We start from the raw sequence: 26,482 nt of genomic DNA, 5'->3' as shown, positions 1-26,482 counted from the left end.
AGTACTTTAGATGTTAAGTGGACCAGCCAGCCTACCTTCCACTGCCCAACACAGACAACCTGACCAAGACTGCAAAAACTGGGGAGAAATTGTTATGAGGTCAGAGATACTTAAACATTTGGGATCTACAGCAGTCAAAATTGGGCTAGCAGTCTAGAGAGCTGCCTGTGCTGCAATTTCACAAAAGATTTGTAAATCTTTTGTGTTTTTTGTTGTCTTGGTTGTAGGGATTTCTATCCTGTGCATGTTTGGATGCAAACCATGACTATGAAACCAGGTAGGAAATTTTTATCTGCAGCCATGAAATGATCACAATTCAGTTTCCGTCTGAGAATTCCTGAGGCCAAAGTCACCCTGCAGTGGATGGGCTCCTCTCTTCAGGACAGTGCCACAGCTACAGGGTAGAGAGAAAATAGAAATGGCCCTTCCTGACTTCAAGGACATAAAACAAAGACTGAGGCACTTGTATTATGTACATTTTACAGAAGTCATTGCTTCTATCCCCTCACCTCCCATAACCTTTCTCGACATCAGCAAAAATTATTAGTTTTGCTCTTCAGTGTCATGCCTCTTGGTTACCTCTAATTGAAATGGAGGTGTTCTGAGCAGCAAAATCAGTTACAAATCTATTCAAGTGCCCCTTTTGTATAATTTATCATGGGATTCAGAGCTTCTGAGCTTGGATCATTTAGTTCTCAGGAGTCTTTAATACCTGATCACGATTTCTGGTGGGACAGTACTTTGTATAGTTGGTAGAATATGAAGATAACTGAAAATTTATTTACTGTATCAAATGCTGATGTTGCCAGAAGAGTGATTTGAGTTGAGGATTACCTTTCACAGCAAATTAATTGCAAGGAACCACTTAATTTGAAGGAACCATAGACAAGAAAGAAAGAAGGAAAAAAGAACAAGACCCTGTAGGTACTGAATAAAAAGAAGCTTGAGATTTTGTGTTTATATTATTTCTTTCATCATGAACAAGGAAAAAGATGCTTCAGTAGGAAATAAAGTTATTAGTCTTTTGGTTGGGATAGAGAATGATACAGGGAAATTTACCTTCATGACAGCTTACCCTGCTGTTCAGGCAATCATCCTTTGTGCTTCCTTTGGAAATGGCACATAGCTACAGGTCAGCCATCCCCACCCTGTGGTCAGTGTGGACACTCTTTAAAGCCAGCAGAAATAGTCATGGTAGAATTTTGCCTTTGTTAGCCAGATTTCTCTATGAAGTGTGTATCTGGCTTTTGTGCCATTATTCCTCAGTGGTTTTTCAGTCATTAGTATTAGAGACATTTTTTTCCTGAGGACTGGAAACTCCAAGGTCAATTAAAAAGTCTCTTTGTCTCAGTCTCCATGTAAAGAAGTTTGGCATAATACCTCTTTGGTCATGAATTCTCTATGTAGATTTGATCAGGTCACTTAGATACTTTTCTTGCTGACCATGTGATGGTTTTTGAAGGCACAGGGCATGCCTGCATATCCTAAAGGATCTGGGCTTTTAGGCTTTACAGGCTCATAAAAATTAGGTATTAATTCCTTCAGCTGCCATCAAGGGCACAGTAGTATATTTTAAAATATACAGTCGGTTTCAAATAAGCATATATCACGGTGAAAAAAGAAGCTCTGGATGTGAAAATGAAAGTACCAAGTATAATGTTTGTTTGGTTGTTTTTCTTCTCACAGCATTTCCTATGAGTAGCAAAGTAATGGCTATGACACTTTATCAGAGCACAAAGTAATTCAATAAAATGGAGAAATGTGGGTGTTCACCTGCATAAAAAAGGTAAGTGCTGCTCTTACTTTTTGGGCTGGACATCTTGTACATCTGGAAGAAATGTTGATTCCCCTTGCATTTGAAACTGAGCAGTAACTCTACACTTCTGCTGAGCTCTCATGTTCAGAATAACTCCCGTTTGAACCTTTCATCCAGATTCACTCAGAGGCACAGGTATGTCTTTCACACTAAGGCCCTTGAGGAAAATGATCAGATCAAATGGACAAAAAATTGTGAAAGGTTTGCTGTTGCAAATTAGAATGTTTTGGGTTGGAAGAAACCTTCAAAGACACTCTTAGTGCAACCCCACTGCCATGGATTGGGGCATCTTTCACTAGATCTGGTTGTTCAAAGCCACACCCATCCTGACCATGAAGCTGTCCAGGGACAAACCATCCATGATTTCCATGGTTAACTGTTCCAATTCTTCACTACCATCATCATCTTCCTTCCACACAATTTAAATCTATGCTCTTTCAGTTTAAAATCATTTCCCATAGTCCTACCACTATAACAGTAGATAAAAAATCAGTCTCTAGTTTTCTTATAAGTCCACTGTAGGCACTGGAAGGGGCTGGGAGGTCTCCCCAGGGCCTGGGTGGAACATCACCAACTCCCTCAGGCTGTCTTCAGAGCTCCAGTCATCTCAGCATCTTTGTGGCATCCTCTGGACTCATTCCAATAGGTCCACATTTTTCTTGTGCTGGCGACCCCAAAGTTGTGCCCAGCAGCCCAGCACAAGAGTGAGCACAAGGGCCTTCCTTGGCCATGGCATTATTCATTATGCCTATACATATGCATTACCAAACCCTGCCTACCCCCACTTCATATTAAAATGAGCTCAAAGTCCTTCCACACCTGCGCAGCTTCTTCCTCCAAATGAGTTGGTGGGTTCTGAAATGGGTCAGTGGTCTCCTAAGATGAAGTCAGGGACATCTACCTCATGGCAAACTTTTCACCTTTGTTTTGTTGGCAAGCTCTCTGGTCCATTGGCCAAAACTCCCTAACCTGGATCTGGTTTTGGAGCCCAGGTGTAGTTACATTTGTTCATCTTTACAAGGCCCCATCTTCCCCATCCTGACACAACAAAGCCAAGCAAATGAGAGATAGTCTTAGCTCCAGCTAGTTCTATCTTCTAATAATTAACTCTTCTTCATGGCTTGTATTATTACATTCCACCAATTTTATCCCCTAGCAATGCCCTTAACTCTTTGATTCTTTTAGACCCTTGATTCATATTACATATATATATATATATTCATATCATGTATTATATTTATTCATATTATGCATATCTGTGTGTATATATATACATATATATTTAAAATGGTATTTGAACCTTTATATATTTTTGTAAAGGAAAATATTACTAAAGCTAGTTTGCTTCCTCTCATTTCCTTGCTTGTCTCTGTATTTTTATCCTACTAAAGCACTTTTCCAAGTAATGGTTGAGCAACAAACATGGGGAAAAGCAGCACTGCTGGTTTTGTTTGTTCACTTAACTATCTTTTTGAATTCACAGTGTGTAGGCACAGTGTTTTCCATAAAGCATTACAGTGTGAAAGGGCAGAGGGAGGGAAAACAGACAGACATCACCCAGAGAGAAGTGATATTGAGAATAACTGGGAAAAAGACATCTTCTTCATGTTAAGACTTGCTAAGTAATTCCAGGGGAAGGTTAAAAAAAAGTAAATATTTTCTGCAAGTTTTCTTGGAACCTGTGGGAGATTAAAAACCATCGCTTCTTACAGTTTGAATATTCTTTCTTTTTTAAATTTCTTGTTATGGTCATAATTAAAGAAAACAAACAAACAAATAAACAAGCAAACAACCCCAACATGTTGCTCCTCAAAGCTGAGATTTCAGCCTGAGTTTAACTTTGAATATACAAAGAGCTGACTGAGAGAAGGAAAAAAGGTATACCAGTCTGTGAGGGAAACAAACACTTTCTCCTTTTCATATTTTGCATAGCAAATATAGGACCAGATGTGAAAATGGAGTGCATGCTTGGCAACGCAGGCTGTATCAGAAATTGGGTAAGGATGTTGGACTCAATCATAAGAGGAACAAGATGTATATCTATGCTAATCCACCCTAAAAACTCACCTCAGCCAGGGTTCAAACATCTCTGGTCATATAATCATACAGTCATAGAATAATTAAAGATGGAAATGACCTCTAAAGTCATCGACTGCTCTGCCAAGCCCACCACTTTCCCATATCCCTAAGTACCAAATCTACATACTTTTTTAGCCCTTCCAGGAGCTTGATGACACACAGAATGATGAAAAATGTTTTCTGGGAAAAAACAAACAAACAAACAGATCATGTTTCCATCCCTTCGAGTGTTCAAGGCATGGTTGGATGGGGCTCTGAGCAACATGATCGCAAGGAAAGTGCCCTGCCCATGGCAAGAGGGTGGAATTGAGTGATTGTGAAAGTCCCTTCCAAGCCAGGCCATTTCTGAGTCAAAGATTCTGTATTGTCCAGTAAGTTTCCAAAAAGCAGAAGGAAATATATTGCTCTTTCTTGACAGATGCATGCATATCATTTACAAAACTTCTGCAGGGAAGCTGTAACCCTGCAGAAAAAAATGCAGCATAAACTATCTTCATTTTTCAAAAGACCTACTTATATTTCATTCCATATATTTCCTTCTGCTCTGCCTATCCAATATCTAGTGGGTATAGAGAGAGATTATGCACTTTCTGTTTGCATATTTAAAGTATTTGAAGGTTTTTATCGGGTTTCCGCATCAGTCTTTTCTTTAACATAAACTTTGCTCTTTCCTCACTGATCATGCTGCTTAGACATTTGATCATCCTTGTTGCTTTTGAATCCTCAGCAGGTGCCTTAAGGCAGTGTTATGCCCACTTTGATGCAATAGAAGTGCAACTTAAAAGGAGCTCAGGCTCTCCCATATATCTTTATATCTTTTAGGATAATAAATAATAATGATCCATATTCACATTGCACTTTGCATTTGCAAGATACTCTACAAACATTAATTAATTAGTCCTCATGGCTCTCCTGTGTGATAGCAGTAATAAAGCTTTGCATGGATATGACACCTTTGAGGTAAGGTTCTTAGATAACTGTAAAAATATTAATGAATACCCAATCTATTTATATGTTACTACTCACAGCAGTGCCAAATATGAGATAAACAGTGCTGCACACATTTTGCATCCTTCACAACTGAGACTAAGAACTTTTTGGACTGGGGCCCCAGAACTGATATCAGTCTCAGGCTTGTGTGGAACAGCACTATGGATATTGACACATACCGTGAAAGATCAGTCTGCATATGATTTTTCCTACCCAGTTTACCATATTTTTCCTGGCAAAGATGTTCATTTGAACGGAGGTTTTCCTATTCTACACCTATCTATAGATGGAAAGCCTGCAGGAGCAATTTGAACCACCCAGCTCACCCAGAAGATTACCTTAACGGGAGTCACAAATGTATGAAATTAGAGCAAAATGATGATGATAACCTATACATATATAACAAGAAAATATTAACATTAATTTATTAACTAATTAAATTCATATTAATATTAAAATGTATTTCTGTCTCTGTATAAAAATTAATAAATACAGACATATTTATAATATAACTAAATTTTTTAAGATGAAAGTATAAAATTTAGAGTAAAGAAATTTTATGCATCCATTAGAAAACCAGCAGTCTAGACTCATCATTTATGTACTTTTTTTCCCACTTATTATTTGCATCAACCTAGGAAACACATGGCTAAGTATATTGGCTTTCTGTGTGTAAGTGGAATCTTCAGTGAAAAAAGAAAAAAAAATCTTAAAAATACCTTCAGCATCTAAATACACATGATATTAATCTCTTTAGCTTGCTACAAGGAATAGTTAAATATTTGGAACAATGAGAAGAAAGAATAGAAAAGTCATGACAATTCCCACCATGAATTCTGAGAAGATAGTTCAGAAGCATTGCTGAAAATTAACCTAGAATTACTGGAAGATGTTCAGACACCCTAATACTGATAGTACTGGAAGCTGCATATGAAATATTTGGGAGGAATATTTGTATGAATGCGACACTTTGATGATAGGACAGTACTGTTAAACACTCTCCAAAATAAAAGTAAATTTTATAAATACTTCTCTCTCATTATTTATTAATACTTATTCAGAGAAAATATTCATTTTTCCTTTGTTTTGTGAGATTTTATAATTTTTTATTATTTATTACTAAATTCTGACTAATTTTTTAGAATAAAGAATTCCTTCTCCAGTGCCACATATTATTCTGCAAAAGTGAAAATACATAAGCTGCTCCTGGAGAACAAGACCTGCTGATTAGTTGCTTACATGCAGTATCTTTTTCTGTTCTTCATTTACCTTTCAGCAGAACAAATAAAAGATGAAGAGAAAAAGCAAGAGAAACTTAACAGAGAGAGTAATCTAGTGAATCTTTCTTGTCTGAATCTGTAAGATATTTACCATTTCTTGCACATAATAAAGGGTTTGCTATAACTCAGGATCAGCTGCAGAAGAAGAAGAACAGAATGAAAAAAAAAAAAAGTTGTAAGTAATTTGCAATTAGCAAACCAACACTTCAAAATAAAATCCTTGCCATTCTTCTTCAGAACTAAGTTACCATTAAACAAGAACAACTCCTGTGGTATTATTTGCCTGTCATTTCCTGGTAAATCAGTGTCATTAGCATTGATTTTTTAGAGGAGAGATTAAAAGAGGTTTAGTTAGGAGAGTAAAGCAGGAGTATATATTATCCAAGCCAATGTAGCTCTGGGTTTCAAAGATGACATTTCCCTCTCTGCTTCATTAACTTGCATAGCTTGTTGAGCTTTAGCTGTTTCTAATTAATTCTTTTACTGGCTTTTTTGAATGTGTATCATCTCTGGCAAACCATATAAAATGAAGAAATCTCTCTAAGGTTTTACCCTTTTAATTATTATTTTTATTGCTTAAATGAAGCTCCGGAATTGCAAATGTTGACATTTTATTTGATTCTAGTCATTATAGTTTTCAAGGAGTAAAAAGGGGAAAAAGGCTAAGGAAAGAAGGGGGCAGTGCTGATAAAATAATAAATAAATAAATTAAATCACTAACTGAGCGGGATGCTCAGCAAATGCTGTGGAAAATGGAAAATAAACAGGTTTGTCAAAAGTGACCTGTATGATGGTTTTGCCCTTTTAAATGCTAACAAAGAAAGAAGCATCATTAGAGACAATTCCTCCCTGTCTTGTACACAGGCTGACAAGTAAATGAATGGAGTTCTGTGCCCCTGCTTGTTATTTTGTTTTATTTGGGTAGAGTTTTGCTAGCTAGCATGGTGAGCACACACATACACATGTATGCACCTTCACACTCAGTCATTCACATTCTTCTTTAAAATAATGAGCACGAAAACGCATGGTTGAATTTGACTGGCTTTTGGGGGAAAACCCCAAACAACAAAAAAAAAACAATCAAAACAAACAAACAAACAAAACAAACCACCCTAATGTCATGGGGTGACTTTACCTTTAAGATAGCTCTGGGAGCTAAGGAAGTTGAAGCTGCTGGAGGCTGATGGGAGTCTTTTCTCTTGACCAATTATCAGTCATTTCTAAGAACTGACAGCAGTTTTGACCATTGAAAAGTGAGATCAACTTGTGAACACCCCCATAAGATGTAATGCCAGAGGTCTCTGGCTCTCTTTGTGTTTCTGGCTTCTGAAAAGGTAACAAGGCTCTGTCTTGGCCTCCTCCCCTCCTCCAGGCTGGACAAGGCCGCAGAGGGCAGGGGGGGAGAAATGGAGCCGGCCTGGTTTAGTTTTCAGTTTCTGCTGCTGAACTGAAACCTGTCACCATGAACATCTGCAGCTTTCCAAGACTTCAATTCTTTTTCTACCTGGATAAAACGTACAGATTACTCTTTTTTTTTTTTTTTTTTTTCTCAGAGAGACAGAGAGAGAGAGAGACAATCAACATGAAAAAGACATCATAAAACTACCAAAGACAGTGAAGAAAAGAGTTAAGTTTTAGATGGGGAAGAGAGAATAAGGAGATGCTTTATAAGCTGAAATATTTTTCTGTTAAAGCTATGGAGATGTACAATAGTGTTTTGAAAAGACTCCTTTAATTCATGTCAGAGTATACAGGGAGGAATAGAGTGTTCAAAGTGTGGATTTTGAGCAAAAAGTAGAGTAATCGTGATGCAGTGAAGGGCTGGAACAGAGTGAGGCGAAGATTTGAGGGCAAAGAGAAAACTGTTTTCTAGCAAAGCTAACAGAGACAGATGAAGAGGACTTTTGCTTTTGAATAACTCATCCTTAAAAATGGCCTAGACTCATGGCCCATACACACCTCAGAGTGATGTGAAATGGGAGGAGAAAAATCTGATGACAGATTTCCGGGCAGCTGGCATCAGAGAAAAAAAAGCATTTATGTTAGAGATAAACCATATTTTTTAAAAGCGCTTATCCAAAGAGTTGCAATGAAGTCGTACTTGGCTAATGCATTGCTCTGCCAACTGGCCCAGTTTGTCAGGTTGTCCTGACTTACAAGATAGTACTCTGAGAAAGGATGTTCATGCCTGTTGAACAAAGAGAGTAATGCAGAGTATGCTGGACAGTGATAACCCAGAGGGTGACTTTGGAATGTGTCAGCTGCCTGGGCTGCCCCTTATCCCATAGCCTAAGCCCTATGGGTTGTTTTCCCTGGCCCCTTTATAGTTAATGAAAAAAAAGAATAAAAATTAAAGCCTTCTCTTACAGGAATTTCTTAAACAGTTCTGTCACTATCTCAGACTTTCTCATTGCTGCTACACTTATCAGGAAATCATGCTGCAATCTCCCAGAGAGACTTGTCCACCAGGAGGGTGGGGAAAAGTAGGAGGCTGATGAACAGGTGGGTCTGTTGGCAGCCAAAAGGGAAACTAAAGGGGCACAACAAGAGTTTTCTTACCATGTGACCACATCAGACAACACTAAGGCATTTATTTCACTTTCACAGTCATCTAAAGATCAGTGAGGACTTTTTTGAAAACAATCTACTCAGTGGAAGCTGGCTGGAATAAAAGGAATTTGTTCCCAAAGACATTAGTCATTAGTTTGGTGAGAACATGGTATAGCTATCTAAGATGTATACAAAGAAACAATACATTTCAATGAGATTTGCTCCTGAAAATAACCAGAAGGAGACAGTTTTCCACTGTAAAAAGTACCTTTAATTTGAAATTTTGTACAACAATTACAATTAAGTAAAACTGGCTTTATTGTGAATATGTCAAGTATTCCTGTTTGACTATAGCTGGACTAGAATCAAAAAGACATAAATATTTGTAAAAATATTCATTTTAATACAAATTTTGAGACCAAGATTTTTGGCATGCTTTACCAATCAGTGAAGAGCATAAATAAAACATTACTTTGACCTCTCTGAAGTGATGAATGTGGAGTCAAATGGAAGCTTTAGTAAAGCATTGCATGTAATTGTGTCTAAATGTAGCTAAATTATCTTTCTATTGTGAGGATAAACAGCACAATAAAAGTAATTTTATTTATTAAAATAAATTGCATCTGAGGAAATTGTAGCTAGCTAATGCACCCTTCAAAATAGAAATTCCTGCACTACCTATTGCTTTATTAGCATTTCAAAAGCTATTAAGAATCTGAACCTTGAATCAGAGCACCACTGAGCACTGTGCTTTAGGCAAACACAGCTCTAAAGAAATCTTCTTATAAGAGAGTTATATTCTCAGCTTTAAAAATAATAAACTCCTTTGGTGGGATCACCTGAGTTAAATTTATCTACCTGATGGTGATGTACACAGTTCAGCTATCATCAAGGCTCTCCTTACGGAGGGATTACACACCTCCTAAAATGCAATCCATCCCAGTTCTATCCAGTGCTGATGCTGGGATGCTGTGACCCTACCCTCTGGTGTCTCTTTCCATGCAGCAGGAAGGGACAATGAAAGGGGCACAGCAGAGGAGGTCACTGCAGCAGCAGTGGAGCCGGAGCTCGTCTGCAGTTGAACAAGTGACGTCTCAGAGGAGCAGAGAGGGTCAGACTGCAGGAATCCATGGCATGGCTGAGCAGAAAAGGGAACTGTGTGGAGCAGGGGACAGGAACACAGCAGGAGTGGTCACTACCCCAGAGCTGAACCAGCAAAGTGGAAAGAAAAACTGGAAGATGAAAGAAGAGGCAGGAGGCCTTGTGTGAGAGGAATCCTTCAATAGATGAGCATGGGTGGACTTCCTTGAGTTGCTACAGATGTACACAGCATGGACTCCATCTCCAAGGGCTCCTACATTGCTGCTAAACCTAAATTAAACATTTTTATATTGTTAGCAACAAAACATACCTAAACTATCAGATTTTATATTAATTGCACTAGAACTCCCTTGTGTTCTTGGAACCCAAACAGTTCTGTTTATGCCAGAAACTATAAAATACATGTCTATTTTTTTTTTTTTTTTTTTCCCTGAGAAGACTTTGGGTGGTGCAAGTAGTTGTTGTTTTTTTAAACATTGCAGTGAATTTATTTATTTATTTTTTTCAGTTTAATCCTAAACTTTTTAGGAAATTTTAGTCTTATGCCAGCTCACCAGCCTGGGAAAATAAGGTAAGGTAGGTCCTGAATCTGGGATGGGGCAACATGAATCACAAATACAGCCTGGAGGAAGAGGGCTTGAGAGCAGTTCTGAGGTCCCCAGCATAAAAAAGATGAGGATCTGTTGGAGTGGGTCCAGGGAAGGGCCATGAAGATGAGCAGAGAGCTGGAGCATCTCCAGTATGCAGACAGGCTGAGAAATACTGGGTTGCTCAGCCTGGAGAAATCTCTAGAGGGAATTTGTAGAAACCTGACCCCTTGCAGTACCTAAAGGTCTGTGAGAGAGCTGGACAGGGACCTTTAACATGGAAACTCTTTCAAACTGAAAGAGAGCAGGTTTAGATTCCATTTTAAGAAGAGGGTGATGAGGCCATGGCAGAGGCTGCCCAGAGCAGCTGTGGCTCTTCTGATGGTACTTCCATCCCTGAAAGAGTTCAAGGCCAGACTGGTTGGAGCTCTGAGCAACTTTGGTACAGTGCAACATGTTCTTGTCCATGATGGGAATGGAACTGGGTAATCTTTAAGGTTTCATCCAGCACAAACCATTATATGATTCAATGAAATTAAAGTGTTTCTCTTTCCTTTGAAGGACTGCCAGATTTGATACTCTGGCAGAATTAAATTGGAAAGTCCTGAAAGAGTTAAACATTTTTTAAATGGTTCATTTCCATCTGTTCTCAAGCCACCTTGGCTGAAACCAGGACTGTGTGGCCCAGTGACACAGGTGTACACCCGTGATACAAAGACAAAAATAAAATACCACACATGCAGAACAGCAGATTTCCCAGATTAATAAAAGAATGGGAAGGTCATAATCATGAAACTATAATATCACATTGAATCAAACCAAAATTCCATTTGTACTATATCTAGTTTCTAATTTTGGCCAGACACAATACCTTAAAACTTATGAAAAAAACCCAAAAAAAAGCACAGATATGAAGAAATGTTTTCATCAGAGCTGTCCATCCAGCAAAAGGAATGTGGAAATCTCCTGTGCCAGAGAAAACATATTATCATCATCAGGTTCAACAGCCAAGTGGAAAATGGATACCTAATATTATAGAAGTCAGTAATTTGATTTGATTTGAAATTTGTGGGTCAAATGCTACTTCAATGCAGAGCAACAGTAATCTGGAATAACTTCAAATTCTGGTTTGTAAAAGCCACAGAGGTTTTTGGCCATACGAAAAAGGAAAATAGGAAAATAATTTGCCACTAAACTAATAAAACAGTCTCAACAAAACATATGAGCTCAGGAATTATTTTTTTTCCTTGCTCCTACAACTTTCTTAAAGTGGCTTGGGCTAACATCCCTTCATAACTCTTGCTTTTATTGCAGTATTGTATTTTTTCCCTCATCATTTGCTGGTTTTACACAATTGAGCTATAATGTGTGCAGCTGACCTTTCTTCATTTAAATGTTAATAGAGATCTTAGGAAAGGTGCTGCCATGCAAAAGGCCAACTAATTGTAATAGACTTAGGATATTTTGTTTGTTGAGCTGGTTAAACAAAGAAAGGGTTAATTAAAGCTTACACAAAATGTTTATAGCCTGAGAGAAAAGGTCTGTGTCCTACATGTTAGGCCACCAGCAAAAGCCCAGTTCCAGAGGTAACTATCCACTATGCATTTCCAACCATAAAAAAGACATCTTCTCTCTCTGTATTTGTTTTGATTGAAAAGATTTAAGGATCTGTTGCAAGAACCTCTAATCTGGGGCAGGAATTTAGCCTTACTAGGTGTCCATGGGCTCATAAGTACAAAAAACCATTTTACCAAGTATTAGCATGTAAGAGAGGGAAGAGATTTACACCAATTTAAGCACCAAAAAAGCTTTCTTTTCAATTTATTTTCACAGCGTAATTTTCCTTCTGTATTGGGAACACACACAAGGTTTGAGGGTGGCCTCTGTGGAAGAGGGCACAGGTTTTTCCAGCCAGCTCCACAGTGAGCCCACCCACCACAGACCACCAGAGAGTTTGTCTGTCGTGCCTCTGAGAAAGGACATTTGGCAAAGAGCACTAAATTCAGCACATACAGAGCAGGAAGGGGAAAAGTGTGATAAACAGCAGGGGGAACACCAGGATCAGAGGAGGAGGTGTTCCATGGTGGAGCAGGTGTGCCCTGCAGCTCCCGGAGGCACTCTGGAAAATCGTGGGGAAAAGACTGATAGATAGGAATTGCTGTGCACTGACTAACCACCCCCCTTTAGGAAGGGAACAAGTGTTAACTGCTGTGATGGCTGGATGGGAGGAAAGGAATCCAGTGGGAAAAAGTAAAGCTGAGTCTAGGAAAGGGGGCAGAAGAATATTTTTCCTAAGTGTTTTAGTGGTGGTTATTTTGATTTGTTTTTTGTTTGTTTGTTTTGTTTTTGTTTTTTGGCTTTTTTTTTTACTGTGCTTTGTTTTCCAAAACCAAAATCAATAATTAAATATTTATATTAATTGGCAAAAAAATTATGTTGACTGCCTGGATTTGAGTCTGTTTCACCTCTGACAGCAATTGGCAAATGATCTCCCTGCCTTTGGGGCTGCCAGCCTAAGCCACCCCACAACACCTGTACAAACTAGAGAGAAGCGAGCAATTCCAGAGTGCAAGAAAACTGATAACAGAGCAGATTTTTAGAGTGGATTAATCAGCCTTTCCAGGAAATTTAATGTTTGAAGGGCTTCTAGGTAAGGCTAGACAACCAGCTGTTCTGTGTCAGTCCATAGTTTTCCAGTAAACACAATGAAAAAAGCAATCAAAAACTGCATTGTGCCCACTGTTTTTCTGTTTTCTTTGGTCTCTATCATCTTGTACAGCTGAGTAATCAAACAGTTGCAAAAATCCAGGTCTTGCTCCCTAGCTACATTATTCACATTTTATTTGAGCTTCAAAATCTTTTATTGCACTGTGATGAAAAATTGGGACAGCTTCTACATTAAGGAAAAGGAAAATTGGGAAACGTGGGATTGCAGAAGGATCTTTGTTGGGGTCTACAGTTATCTTCCATCAAAATTTTCACCTTTCTGTTGATATGTTTACTATATATGTATATGTAACTGTAACTAGACAATGTATCAAACTTCTGATAACAAAACAACTGATTAATATCAGAAAGGTTAGTTTATCTTCATGAAAAATTTGTTTAATCTTCATGAAAAATTAGTTTAATCTTCATGAATAATTAATTCTTCTGCAGAATGCAGACATCCACTGGCATAGTCCGATATATCCAACCTGAATCCCAGCAAAAAGATTCTTGGAAATCCTTGCCCTGTAGTTACAAATGATAATATGACACTCAGGGGTGACCTAGGACAGAAGAACAGCTGTATTTACACTTGAAGCATGGTCTTGTGGTGCTTGGGAAACTCCACCTGGTGCTAAAACTCTTTGGTCTCCGGGGCACTGTGGGGCTCTGATATCAGGTCTTTCTCAAGCTATAAATTCAATTTATAAATTGAATTCAATTCTTTCTGGAAAGAAAGCATGGAGAATCGTGACACTGACTTGGTATTTCAGGGACTTGAGTTTTGAATGCAGAAAGTTTCGTGACCTGATTTTTTGGAAGCCACTGGATGAGTCACATACACTATGAGGCTTAAGCAGTTCAGGTCATTTGCAATTCACAGTGCCTGTAGTTTAAAATTAGCGTGGGTTTTGGAGAGACTTTAATATTCATAATCTGACCCAATATTGAAATGTTCTTTAGAAAGATAGAGATTTAAGGGGAAATACTGTGAAGTGATATCAGGAGAATTTGCAAAGTAGCTTTAATAGACTAACTCCAAGTGCATTAGCTGCATTTCTGATCAGAAAATATGAAATGTATCTAGCTTACCTTGAGATTATAGGTTAGTTACTTTGTTTCTGTAATTACTAACAGTGATTCAGCATATATTTCAAATACCTACAGTCTTGGATAAATTTACTCCTCCATGCTTTTAAAACCCTATAGACAAAAGGCAAAAAAAAGCCTCAGGGAGAAAAGTGAAGGTCCGTGATTTATTTTTTTTTTATTATTTTTTTATTCCAGTTTAGGTGGGTGTTTAAAGAAAGATGGATACTTTTAAGCCATGTAGGATAAAATATTAATGGTTTTATTAAAGTGCTTACTAAATTCTTCTACTGAATCCTGTTTCCAATACTTTGTCTGGAGTATGGCTCTTCCAAAAAGCGATCACATTAGGCAGCTGGACAGCTGTGGGTTATGACACATGCTCCTGGCTCCCAAGAAGGCAACTGAGATTGTCACATTAACTTTCACCTAGATTCTATTAAATTGATAACAATCAATATATATATATATATATATATATATATATATATATATATATTTATTTCTAATCCAGACTCGTTTACAAGAAGTTAGAACAGGAAGTCTCTCTTCATCAGAAGTCCCTTGTGCCACCCAGGCACCTGCAAACAAAGTCTTGGGTGTGTAAGTGGGCAGAGAATTTGGATGAAATATCTGTGAAATATCACTCAAATGCCTGCTTAGCATTTAGGTTTGCCCACAGAGCAAATGCTCAGGATTTAAAAGCAATTGAAAACTAAAAGGCCTTTATGATTATTTGGTTAAGCAAAGATAACAGGTATTGAGTTATCAGACACAAACGGAACAGTGACTTTATGATTCATTGAAGTTTTAGACTTTCTTGGGGAGCTTTATTTGTGATTAGGTAATCTGTTGGCTATGCTTTACCTCAGATGGAAACAAGCTTATGATATGAGCTCCATGTCAGAATAAATCTTCTTTGGACTGCTACAGAAGAAGATTCATTAGGACTCTGGCATGTTCCTAATATGATATGTTTGACTCTAGCACCTTCACCTTCATTTAGCTGGTACTCGAGTCTTTGTGGGTAGCTAGGGTCAGAAAAACACTTGACAAACTTTTCTCATTCCTGTCCATTTTTCTTCATAAATATGTGATCTCTGCTTTTCCACAGCAACTTTTATCTGAAGATCTCTCAGTTCTATGCTTTCTACAACTGAGAGCAGCTTTTTGGGAAACAAATGTGGCTCCCTCCCTTGCTGAGTAAATAAAATGTACTCAGTACGATCAGATACTTGCCTTTCAAGAAAAACTGGGTCATAAAAGGTCAGACTAAATGATTACAGCAGTCTTAAACAAAAATACTATGTCTCTTGCAGCCCAGTTTTTATTGTGGAGATAAGAAGGCTTTGAGAGATGCAAATAAAAAATAAATTGCTGTGCATTTTAAACCAACAATTGATCTAAGTTCAATGAAGTTACACCAAAATATTGTCAGTTCAGGAGTCAGAATAGCAGACACTTAAAGTAATGCAGTCTCAACTTGCAGTGATTCCTAAGGGACTAGAAGCTTCTGTTAACTGCTTTTAGTTGTATTTTCTTCTTTTTTTTATGTTAATTTTTAACATGGAAATGAAAGGTTTTTCTATTTAGAAGTCTTGTGAAATCAAACAAAACAAACATGTTGATTCGTTTTCTTGGAATGGGTCCTTATGCCTTTATCTAAGAAGGCAGATTTTGTTCAACTGACATGAAAAACAAAGCCAGGTTTCAGAATGTCACTGAGTTACCTCTGGTCCTCCATTCTCCAAAATGTCAGGCACTTCTTGTTCTTCTTTAGGGTCACAAGAGAACTTTTGTGGCAATTTAGAGGCATTCAGGCCACACATTTGTGTGCTATATGAAAAGTTTGCAGCAGTTATTTACTCACCAGGAACTTCCTTGACTGTTCTTCAGGAATTGTATTCTTTATGATCTATGACCACAGAGATTAAAGTGCCCAAAGACCTGATGGCCTGTAACAAGCACTTTTGTAATGACTTGCTCCTCAGGACTTTTTTATTTCTTTTTTTTTTTTTTCTTTTCTTCTTTTTTTTTCCTCCCCCCCCTGCAAGAACCATGAGTAAATCAGATGATTTTAACTGACTGACAATTTCCCACTAATTGTGTGGTCCATTCTACATGCATTTTACATAGAAATAGATTTTCTGTTGATGATAACCATCCATCATCACTGTAAGAAATGCATTTCAGTTTAGAAACTGAAACTTACCTTTGTAAACTTTTAAATCCCAAGAGCATACTGAAACTATGTCTATTCACACAGGAGGAGTACCTGGACTACCAGTTCTGCTTTCCAAGCAAAAGAAGACTGAGGATTTTATTTCACAATTTCCTTCCAAGTGATCCCAAGGATATTAATATGTATGGGTATTTAAAGGCAATTAGTTGTTTTCACTAACCACAGGGAATTGCTATCACTGTCCATTTTTGCATGGTAGGCTGTTATTTTGATCACACAAACAAGAGCTGAAAGTGCAATAAAGGGATAAGAGGGGACAGTGAGTTTTTCATTTTAATTGAAAGCACACCAGAAGGACTCCAAAGGGTCTGCAAACAGCAGACTACAAATGAATGAAAGGGTAAATGAACAAACAAAAAAAAATGAAAAAAGTCCCTTTTGATAGAGAAAAATATTTTTCTCAGGGTGGTTGTTTTTAACTTTGGACACAGAAAACCAGGCTGTGATGGGCAACCTCTCTGACATACGAGAGCATTTGCGAACACATGAGACCATTTCTTCTCTGATTCTCCAGAATATGGATGAAATATTCTGGAACACTGAACTGTTGCGTGTAACAAACTCTAGTTTTAGATTTCTGAGGAAATCTTATATATATTAAATGCACTAAAACAGAAATACAATAAAAACATAGCCAATGAAGATGAAACTCACATTTGAGAAACAGACAATATATAGACAAAGAGGAGAACAGTTTGCTCCTGGAGAGCTTCATCCCAGGGCTGAAGGAGGCTTTTCAGTGTCTCTATTCTTCACCCAGTCTTTGGCTTTGTGATCACTGTGGTCTCCTCCCAGGATGTTGGGCTACATTGGCTAATTCAGCAATCCCAAGAAGTATTCTCGGACATGGGAACTCAGCCCTAGTGAGAAATTGTCACAGTGGTCTGCACAAAGAATGGAATGAACTTTTTGACACTTTCCCAAGGAATTCTTGAATGCAGTACCAAAGACTGCTTGCAGAAGCATTTCAGAAACAAATGCCTCATTTCAAGAGTAAGAGATGTTTTTAATATGGCTGCTGCAGTGGCACTCTGTGACAGTCTTACTGTCAGATATATTTCCAACCATGTATGCATTTCATGCACAAAGCACAAGGCCATTAAATGTAAGGTAAAAAGCTGCATTCATTAACAATGACACAGGCCTGACCAAGATGGGCTAATTTTTAATCTGAGGAAGAACTAAGGATTGGAACATTTTGGGAATTTATCCTGTGTTTAATTAACTGGAAGAGATACAGCCATAGACACCTCTATGCTGAGCAGGTCTCCTCTGTACTTTATTCCAGCTTTCCAGGAAAACAAGATGAGGCTATTCTGTTCTCCATTTTCTCTATTCCTTTACTAGAATACAAATAGATCTGCACTTGCTTGAGTAAGAAGAGACAAGATGAGACAGAAGATTTCCACAACCATAATAATGTGGGGTTTTTTTTTTTCACTTTTCCAGAACTTTTTTACCCAGAAAAACACTGTTTTTTCTTCGTCTTCTTTTTTTTTTTTTTTTTTTTTTTGACCAGACAACCTTTCTGTGTAGAAGACAGATGTAGCCAAGCAGGTGATTATTATAAGAAATTTATTCTGCTGAAACAATTTATTAGAGATATACCTAAAAAAAAATTTAGGAATTTGGTACATTGTGTTTGCATTTTGACTAGGTAACATTTGCATTGTTGTTTTCAGTTCCTTTCCATGACTGTATATTTTTAATATCTTTCTCTTAAGTAATCTGCTTTGTTCAAAGAAACTTATTGCAAATGAAGAAAGCACAAAATGCCATTGTGCTCCTGCGATGTTTGGTAAGGGAAGAAGTCCCTCACTCTGGTCTGCCTTGTCACAATAATCCCAGGAGTTACAGAAATGGAAAACAGTTCTCATGTTTTATTTTTCCATTAATAGTCTCCAAATACACACTTGAGACTGTAGAGCTGAAACTGCAATTGTGTATGTAAAAATACTCAAAGAATTAGTAGCATTGATTGCAGAGGGCAATAAAGCTCTCAGATCAGTATTTTAATGGGATTTTAACACATAGACTAGCAATTTTCTTCAAATCATGGCAATTAATTTATAGCCTAGTTAAAGAAATTACAATATCTGCATATCAACACATGGTTGTTTTGGTGGACACTTCACTCTTTCTTATTCTCTTCTCTTTCATTATTTCTTCTCTTTCATTATTTCTTTCAAGGAAAATAATGCCTCAGTATGTATTGTGTTGCAGTTAAGGGAAATTCCTGCACCTTTTCAGTGAACCTTACAACTGTAGATGACACAGTGCAGTATAAAAACCAGCAATGTTTTTTCAACAACATATCCACAACTATGAGTATTTAAAACATAACATGAAGATATTTTTATTCATGGAATCATAGAATACTTAAGGTTAGATGTGACTTCTGGAGGTCATATTGTTTCATTTTTTTTTTTCCCTCAGCTGTTCCACTTCACTGTTTGCCTCTACTTGTTTTTCTTTGTATCCTCATTTTTCAAATGGGTCTTCTTTCACCAATATTTTTTTTCCTCCTGTCTGCCTTGATTTCCTGTCTAATTCTTCTACATCTTTTTCCTTCCCTAGAGGTTTTTTTTAATATTTTTTGCTGTCTTTCACTCCTTTACTCTATGCTCTTTCCCTGACAGTTTTTGTCCCCTATTTGTCTCCTCTTCAAATAGTTTAAAGGGTCTGTAAAGCAACAAGTAATTTTAATAATTGTGGCTCTCATAGAGGTTGGTGAAGGACAAATATTTTAACCTAAATCTACATATCCTCTTCACTGTCCCTCTTGCTTTTCATTTGCTGTGATCACAGTCAGTGTATCCCTTTTCCTGTTCCACAGAAGATGTTCAGGATGTCCATGATTAATTATATATTAATTATATAGCTAAAACCCCTATAAAACAACAAGAGCTATTTGAATGGTGCCTTCAAACTGCCTACTGGTACATTTACTAAGGGCTTGTATATACACACAAATAGTGTTTATAATGGGATATTTACCAAGATAATTTCTGGATGCCCCAGCTTTGGTTGTGCTCAATCACAGCCCAAACAGTGCTTGGAGCAGCCTGGTCTAGTGGCAGTGGGCATGGAACAAAAGGATATTTAAGTTCCCTTCTAACCCAAACAATTCTGTTATTCTATGATTCCATGACATTTCTACCCTCTAAATTATTTCCCATCTTCTTATAGTGACTGGTCCTCCAGATCTTAAAATTATATTTAAATAAACAGTAATTAATAACCCTGGTTAGATGGACCCATTGTGACAACATATTTTTGAATCTGTTGGTACTTTCACTTTTTATAATGTATAGCACCAACTACTTCTGTCCTCATTTGAAAAACTGGTTCTTTTGCTTTTAACCTTTGCCTGAATTTTTTTCTTGTTCTTGTATTCTGAGAAATAGTGAATGACCACTTTCTGTTCAGTTTTTCTGCATTAATTAAGTAATGGAGCTCCATGCCATAGGATCTTGTCAAATCTGAATGTCTCTATGGTTTCAAGGGGAGACTGGACAAGGTCATTGAGGATAATTACATCTGTAGAACCCATCTCCAGATCAAAAAACCCTGAGGTGCAATTATTGCAGGCTCAGGAAGTAGCAAGAAAAATATCACATACACTAACCCTGATCTTTTACTCATTACTGGACATCTATTTTTGGCCTAAGACAGGATATAGTATTAGATAAGCCTTTTGTATGATACACTCTAGTTAATCTTACATTCTTATCCATGGTTTCATCTCTCTGTTATCACTCTGCAAACACACAACTCAAGTTTTTAGCTAAGTTTTTGACAGGGCATCATTTTGACATCCCCTTCTGTATTCAGAGAAGGCATCTTCCTAAGGAGAAGCTTGCATAAGCTTGCAAGAAGGGGGGAGTGTGCTAATTAACAAATGGCAATCTATGGGATCACCTGCCCTGATTGAGATACACAGTCCTTTGTTAAGTGGGTCGGCCACGGGTCAAGGGAACAGGTGGTTGAGCACAATTTCATAACTGCCTGTTTAATATCTGGCTCTGAAATTTCCCTGAAGTTGTCGGGGAGGAGGGACAGGATCATTATCAAAGATTGTTTGGAGAGGCAGAATCTATACTGGTGGGGAAACTGCTAATTACCATGTAATCTTTCCAATTTGGGCAGCAATAAAATTTAAATAAGATTGGCAAGTAGCAGGATGGCTTTCAGAGGCCGCCCCCACCACTGTTCCTGTCCCCATAGCCTGACGCCAGATGCAAAGCTTCAGTCTGGATGTTCTTCTACTGCTTCATAAATTATGACTGCTTAGTTGTGCATAATTACAAGGCACTGGATTGAATAGGATTAAGACTGAAATTGTCAGTTTTCTAAACACATTAGCAAATCTTGGTATTTGGAACGAAATGTGCAGCTATTTTTTCAATTTGCCAACAGTCCTGTCCATTCCCAAAGTGTTTTGCGTTGTGCTTTATAAAATATGTAAGATTTATGAAAAGCCTCTAAGCTGGCCACTGAAAGAGCTTGGCAACATGAATCATAAATGTGGCAGCATGCAATAAGGCCAGCATGGAGTTACAATTAGCCACTCCTTCATCATCGAGCCATTTCAAATGATTTTTTGTGCACAGCTGAATTGTTAAGTGTGTGCATATGAAAATGAAAGCACCTATAAGCCTAAGATTTGCAAAAGATACTATGGCCCATGGTTATGTATTTATCAATCAATTAATTTTATTTTTAAATACAATTAACCCAACTTTCTTAACAAAGACAATGCCATGTTAGATTCTGTGATGTGGCAAGAGCAGATTGTACTGTGAGACTGGCAGAACAGTACTGAAGCCGTATGCACCATGCTCAGAATCAAAAGAGAAGAAAATATTATTATTTTTTTCCCCCCAGCAATAGTGGAAATCCAGCCAAGGGTTTATTTTCATATTTCTTTGAAATCTTTATTACTTATTAAAGATCTTGTTGCTAATTTAGTTTAGAGAAAGATATTTCAGCTATTTATGATATCTCCTTTGGATAAGACATATATTTCTCTGTCTATGATGAGACTTCCAATTAGATGACAGGAGATCTATAATTAACTGTCAAAATTCAAACAGGTGAGAAAAATCTTCCTTCCTTCCCCCCTTCCTCCCTCCCTCCCACACTTCCTTTTGCACTTCCTTCATTCCTTCCTTCTGCACTTCCTTCCTCCTGCACTTCCTCAACATTCTTATTTGTACAGCCTTGAAAAACCCTGTATTTTCTTACAGGGATCCCAAAATATTCAGGTTCCCAAATAAATGCTCCTGATGAGTTTTCACCTTTTGTTTTTATCACAAAGCTTCGGTGTTGTCTCTAATTTGATTCACAACATGATTTTTTAGAAAACTTCTCGGTCTATTGTAACAGCAGAAAAAGGGCTGATGCAGTTGGTACTCCATTAAGAGAGACATCCTGCTATGAGTCAGCAAGTGAAAGAGCCAGGGCAATCATTAATGGAGTTGTCATGTTAAAGGATGATTATCTGCCAAATTTCTGGCAAGGCCAGGGAGGTCTTTCAAAAGAAAGTCACAGGACAGGTAGCCATTCATTTTCTCCGTGGTTTTAGCGTGCTACGTGATTGGGTTCATCATTTGCAGTTTTGTCTTTTCAAAAAATTAAGTACTAATTCTGTTCTCCTGCATGGAGAATGGAAAATAAAATAAAATAAAAGGAAAATAATCCTGAAAAAATATGTAGGGGAAAAACAATTTTTGCAATATCACTGACAACAAATAACGCGGTTTCCATTGTTTCTGTCATGAGTTAAACATGTTTTGGTAATTAAACATTCATATGAAAAAAGGAAGACAAAATACATAGTGTTCTATAGAAGAATCCAGCTTGGTTATAAATGGGATTTTTTTTTGCAAATATATAAAATAGGATTTTAAAAGATTACTTTTTTTTTTTTTTCAGTTACCTTTGTTTCTCATTGTCTATGGAGAATATATAACCCACAAAAATCTTCCTTAACATATTCTGAAAGGTGATATCTTGATGGACTGTGATAACTAGAAAATTTCAAAAAAGTTGAATATATTTTCATTTGATTTCTGTTATGCCAGTATAGTGCAAATAAATTTCCATATATTAGATTTGTTATCTAAAAAAAATAAATTAGCAGCTGGCATCATTATTATCATCATCTTAGCATTTTCTGGGTTTTTTTATCTATACATAATAAATAACAAAAGACCAAGAGGAAATAAAAATAAGCTAACATAAAATTTCTTTAAACATCTCTTACTAAAAATAATATAATGAAAACAAACGGACATTTTGATTAAATGGATATCATTAATGCAGCATGTTATGATCTGAACTCATAGTTTAATTATCTAATTAAGAGCAAATGAAAATCATTAAGGTCTGTGGAATGAAATAATTCATTTTAGGGGAGAAACAGAAGAAAAAAACAATCCCCTTAATTACAAACTGTCATCAGCATGTAGCACCTAGGAGTAAATCTTGCTGCAAGATGTCATGCCTGGCTATATTATACAGCAGGTGGTGGATGAATCATACCAGCTTCATGAAGAATTGCCAAAGAAAGGAGTGTCATTAACGAGTAGACCTCCAGACTGGGAGTAAGGTCTCGTGAGTCCCATAAACATTTCTCTTCCTGACATTTGGCAAATCACTCAGCATCAGTTTGCTTAACTGTAAAATAATCATATGCCGTTTGAGACCTTGAAGACCTTATGTAGATTTGCTGGTCTGCTGCTGAAGGAAGTTGCCAGATGAGGGCAAGAAACTTCCCTAAATTCACCTCAAAGATTATGAAAGCAAAGAATGGGACCCATGCACTGTCACGCTCACAGGTACCAGCATAATGCAGTCTGGGATCACTTTCCACGGATGTGTGGCACACCAAACAGCTGCAGAGATTTCAGTTCAGATATGGTTTTGTTTGAGGCTTACTGATTCTTTAAAATCTTTCAGGTGTGCCTAGAGAGTGCACTGAACGAGAGCAGTTCCCTTATTAACTATAGAGCCGTACACACACTTTTTTCTTTCTGTGGAAATAGATGTGCTGGAGGAAGGTGAAGTGGCCATATGTTAAGGCATGATTGTACTAACCTATCCCCTGAGAAATGCTGCTGGCTTTTCCTGATTGTGTTTGCAAGAAGCAGGGACACAGATTTTCCCCATAAGTCCATTGATTAGGAAAGATGCCCCAACTTCATAGAGGCTCTAATGAGAAGGGCTGGGGTGTTAAATCAATATGATTCTTTACACTTTTAAGGGTCCTGAAAAATAAACATATTTCTGTTATTGATGGGGATTTTTTGAGGGTGCAAATAAAAACAAGCCAATTATAAAGTTCAGTAACGTGGAGAGAACGTTACTGCTCCTAAAGGTTTTGCAGCACAAGTGATGGGCCCAGATTTCAAACAGTGAGAGATCTAGCTTCCAGTTATGAATGTGACCTACATTTCTGAATCTTAGGATATCTGAATCACCTACTATTTCCCATTATTCTGAGCAAAAAAAGTTGGGATTTTAATGATGAAGTGCAAGACATAATGAAGAAACCTGCAGTACAAGGAAATCTGACCATATCTATAGAGCCTAAAGCCCCTCTCAATAAGGGGTTTTGTGGTCATTCTCTGCTTTCTAGTTGCCCCTCAGTGTAAGCATTACAAGTAAACATATCATGCCAATGGCTGTAGAGGAATTCAGGGTAAACAAAATATGTTCCTCAGGGTTGTCTAATAATGGGTATGAGAAAAGAAAAATTTAAAACTTGATTCTGAAGATGACAGGTCTAATGAATGAAGATAAGAAACTGGAGAAAAACTTTTTTAAATAACAGCTCAACAGGAGACCACTGAAGTGAAAACAGCTGCTGGGACTATTACACAGAAAACAGCTTGAAACAATCTAGAGATGCATATATTTGTTACTAAGAAAGGATTTCATATGTATGGAAAAGTCCATCCAGAGAACAGTTGTGGACAGATGTAGCCAAGGCAAAGCTGGATCTGCAGAGGGAATTGGAGAGTCTGGATGGTTTCAGAAACTGAGATTTAAATAGCTAAAGTTTGTCTGAATTGTCCATTATCTGGACTGAATAATGAGCCATGGCTTTGGGGGCAGGGAATTTGCTGCCTGAGTATCTGAAACCAGGTGTTGCTGTTTTTTTCTGTGGCTAGTACCATCTGTTCTGTGCCCAACAGAACACTTCAGCCCAAACCATTTATTTTATGGCTGTGGATGAAAAGGTGAGTGATGCCCCATGGAAGGCAACTGTAATATGGCACAAGGAAAGTACAGAGAGTGACTGCAGATGAATAATCAGACAGATCTGAAGTGAGGAGACCTATTACAAAAACATCAGATTATATTGCCCGCTTTCTTTCTCTATGTGAAACCTCTGCAGTTGACTGGACCCTGCACTCTCAACATGCTACTGAGTTCTGTTAGTTGACTAGAGCTGGGAAATACAAATTGGGGAAGCTTGTGCCAGGTGTTTTCAGATGTTTGTGGGCTGCTGCTGATTCATCTTCAGGATGTACCACCTGCCTGTGACAGTGGTTTGGAGCATAGTTGTATGAGTAGGGTAGAATGTACAGCACAGGGAGAGAGTGGTTTTTAATTTTTTCATCCACTCCTTAACACTCTAATCCCTATTATTCTCTATCACTGGCAACATGGAACTAGAAGAGGCAATTTCTACACACTGAACACCTTTGCTTATATCCCATTCATATCCATAAACAATTTCCCTGGATTTCTTGTGAGTTCTTTTTTTTTTTTTTTTTTCAATTAGGACACAGAAGCACTCACTGCAGCTTTATGCACTGCAGTTTACAACTGTACCCAGCAGGAGTGTTGTACAGCCCAGCATATAACATCTTAACTTTCCACTGCTGACAACCTCATTTTCTTATCCTCAATCAGGTTATCTACTCTACTTTCTCTTCAAACAAAACCGGCTACAAAATTTGGAACAAAAGGAGTCACTATAAGCAACTAACCAAAAAAAAAAAAAAAAGAAAAAACCAAAAATATATCCAAACATTGCCATTTTTGCAATTTAAAAATTTTCCATGGTAATAAATGATTTATTAAAACAGACAAGCAAGCCTTCTCATATCAGAGGTAAATGTATTGCATTTAATTTACAGGTGGTGTGGAAGTGACTGGTCAGATGAGGAGGCAAAGGAATCTGAAGATATGAAGGTAGAAGTACTGAATTTCCAAGGGATTGTTTTGTTGTGGTTTTTTTTTTCCCTAGACACAGAGTTATCATCTTTTTAGGCTTCCAGATTTGCAAAAGATACTTTGAAGGTGTGGGTCTTCAGGGAACACAGCAGCATACATTTAAACTGACATAAATAAGACTATAGCTGTCATTGTTTCTATCTACTCTGTTTTAAGTAAAGAGTTTGCAACTTTAGAAAATCTTCCAGGATCCAGCCTTCCTCATGCATAAAAAGAAGTTTAGGTTGGAAAGTTTTTGGGTTTATTTTCTTATGGGGCTTGAGGATTCTCAAAGTCCTGATCCCATAGAAAGAACATCATGAATTTCAAGAAATGTGACTTTGCAATTACTGATTACATAACATATTTAGGAGTAAACTAGTGTAGCCTCAAGATTGTCTTTAAGGCACAGAAATAGGAGGCTTTAGCTACTGAGAGTTTCAGGGTAAAAGTCTTGAAAAAAATAGCATCTTGCCTCTAGGGAAGAAGCCATTGATCTTTAGTCCTGAGTTCTTCAGGGGCCACCCCCCAGTTGCAAATCAGCTGAAGTCCACAATACTAAAATCCACAGTATCTAGCTGTCCTTTACCATTAATTAGCACTGTATTTCTTCATTTCCCAGAAGATTTAGTACCAAAGTCATATTTAACATGTTAGTACTTTCCACTTTGGACCACTATTGGTACAAAGCAAATAAATATATTTCTTTAAATGAAGAAGCAGAAGCCCTGTAATGGTAAATGTATTTCAGTTTAAGAGTCTCTTTGAAGACTCCCAGTCGCAATTTATAGATATAGATTTTTCTTATTCC

General features: G+C 37.4%; 1 long non-coding RNA gene across 1 annotated transcript in view; it reads left to right on the top strand.

The window, feature by feature from the left end:
• The first annotated feature begins 7,473 nt into the window (after positions 1-7,473).
• The window catches only part of LOC147648604 (uncharacterized), a 22,774-nt gene continuing 3,765 nt past the window's right edge, over positions 7,474-26,482 (top strand). The window contains exons 1-2 of the long non-coding RNA XR_015280617.1: positions 7,474-10,387; positions 25,596-25,650. This is a non-coding gene — a long non-coding RNA (uncharacterized LOC147648604). The remainder of the gene's footprint in view (positions 10,388-25,595; positions 25,651-26,482) is intronic.

The sequence above is a fragment of the Cyanistes caeruleus genome, chromosome Z (genome assembly GCF_971803275.1).
Source record: "Cyanistes caeruleus chromosome Z, bCyaCae1.hap1.1, whole genome shotgun sequence".
NCBI lineage: Eukaryota > Metazoa > Chordata > Aves > Passeriformes > Paridae > Cyanistes > Cyanistes caeruleus.
The sequence above is the reverse complement of the archived record's forward strand: the minus strand, read 5'-3'. Positions and strand labels throughout refer to the sequence as shown.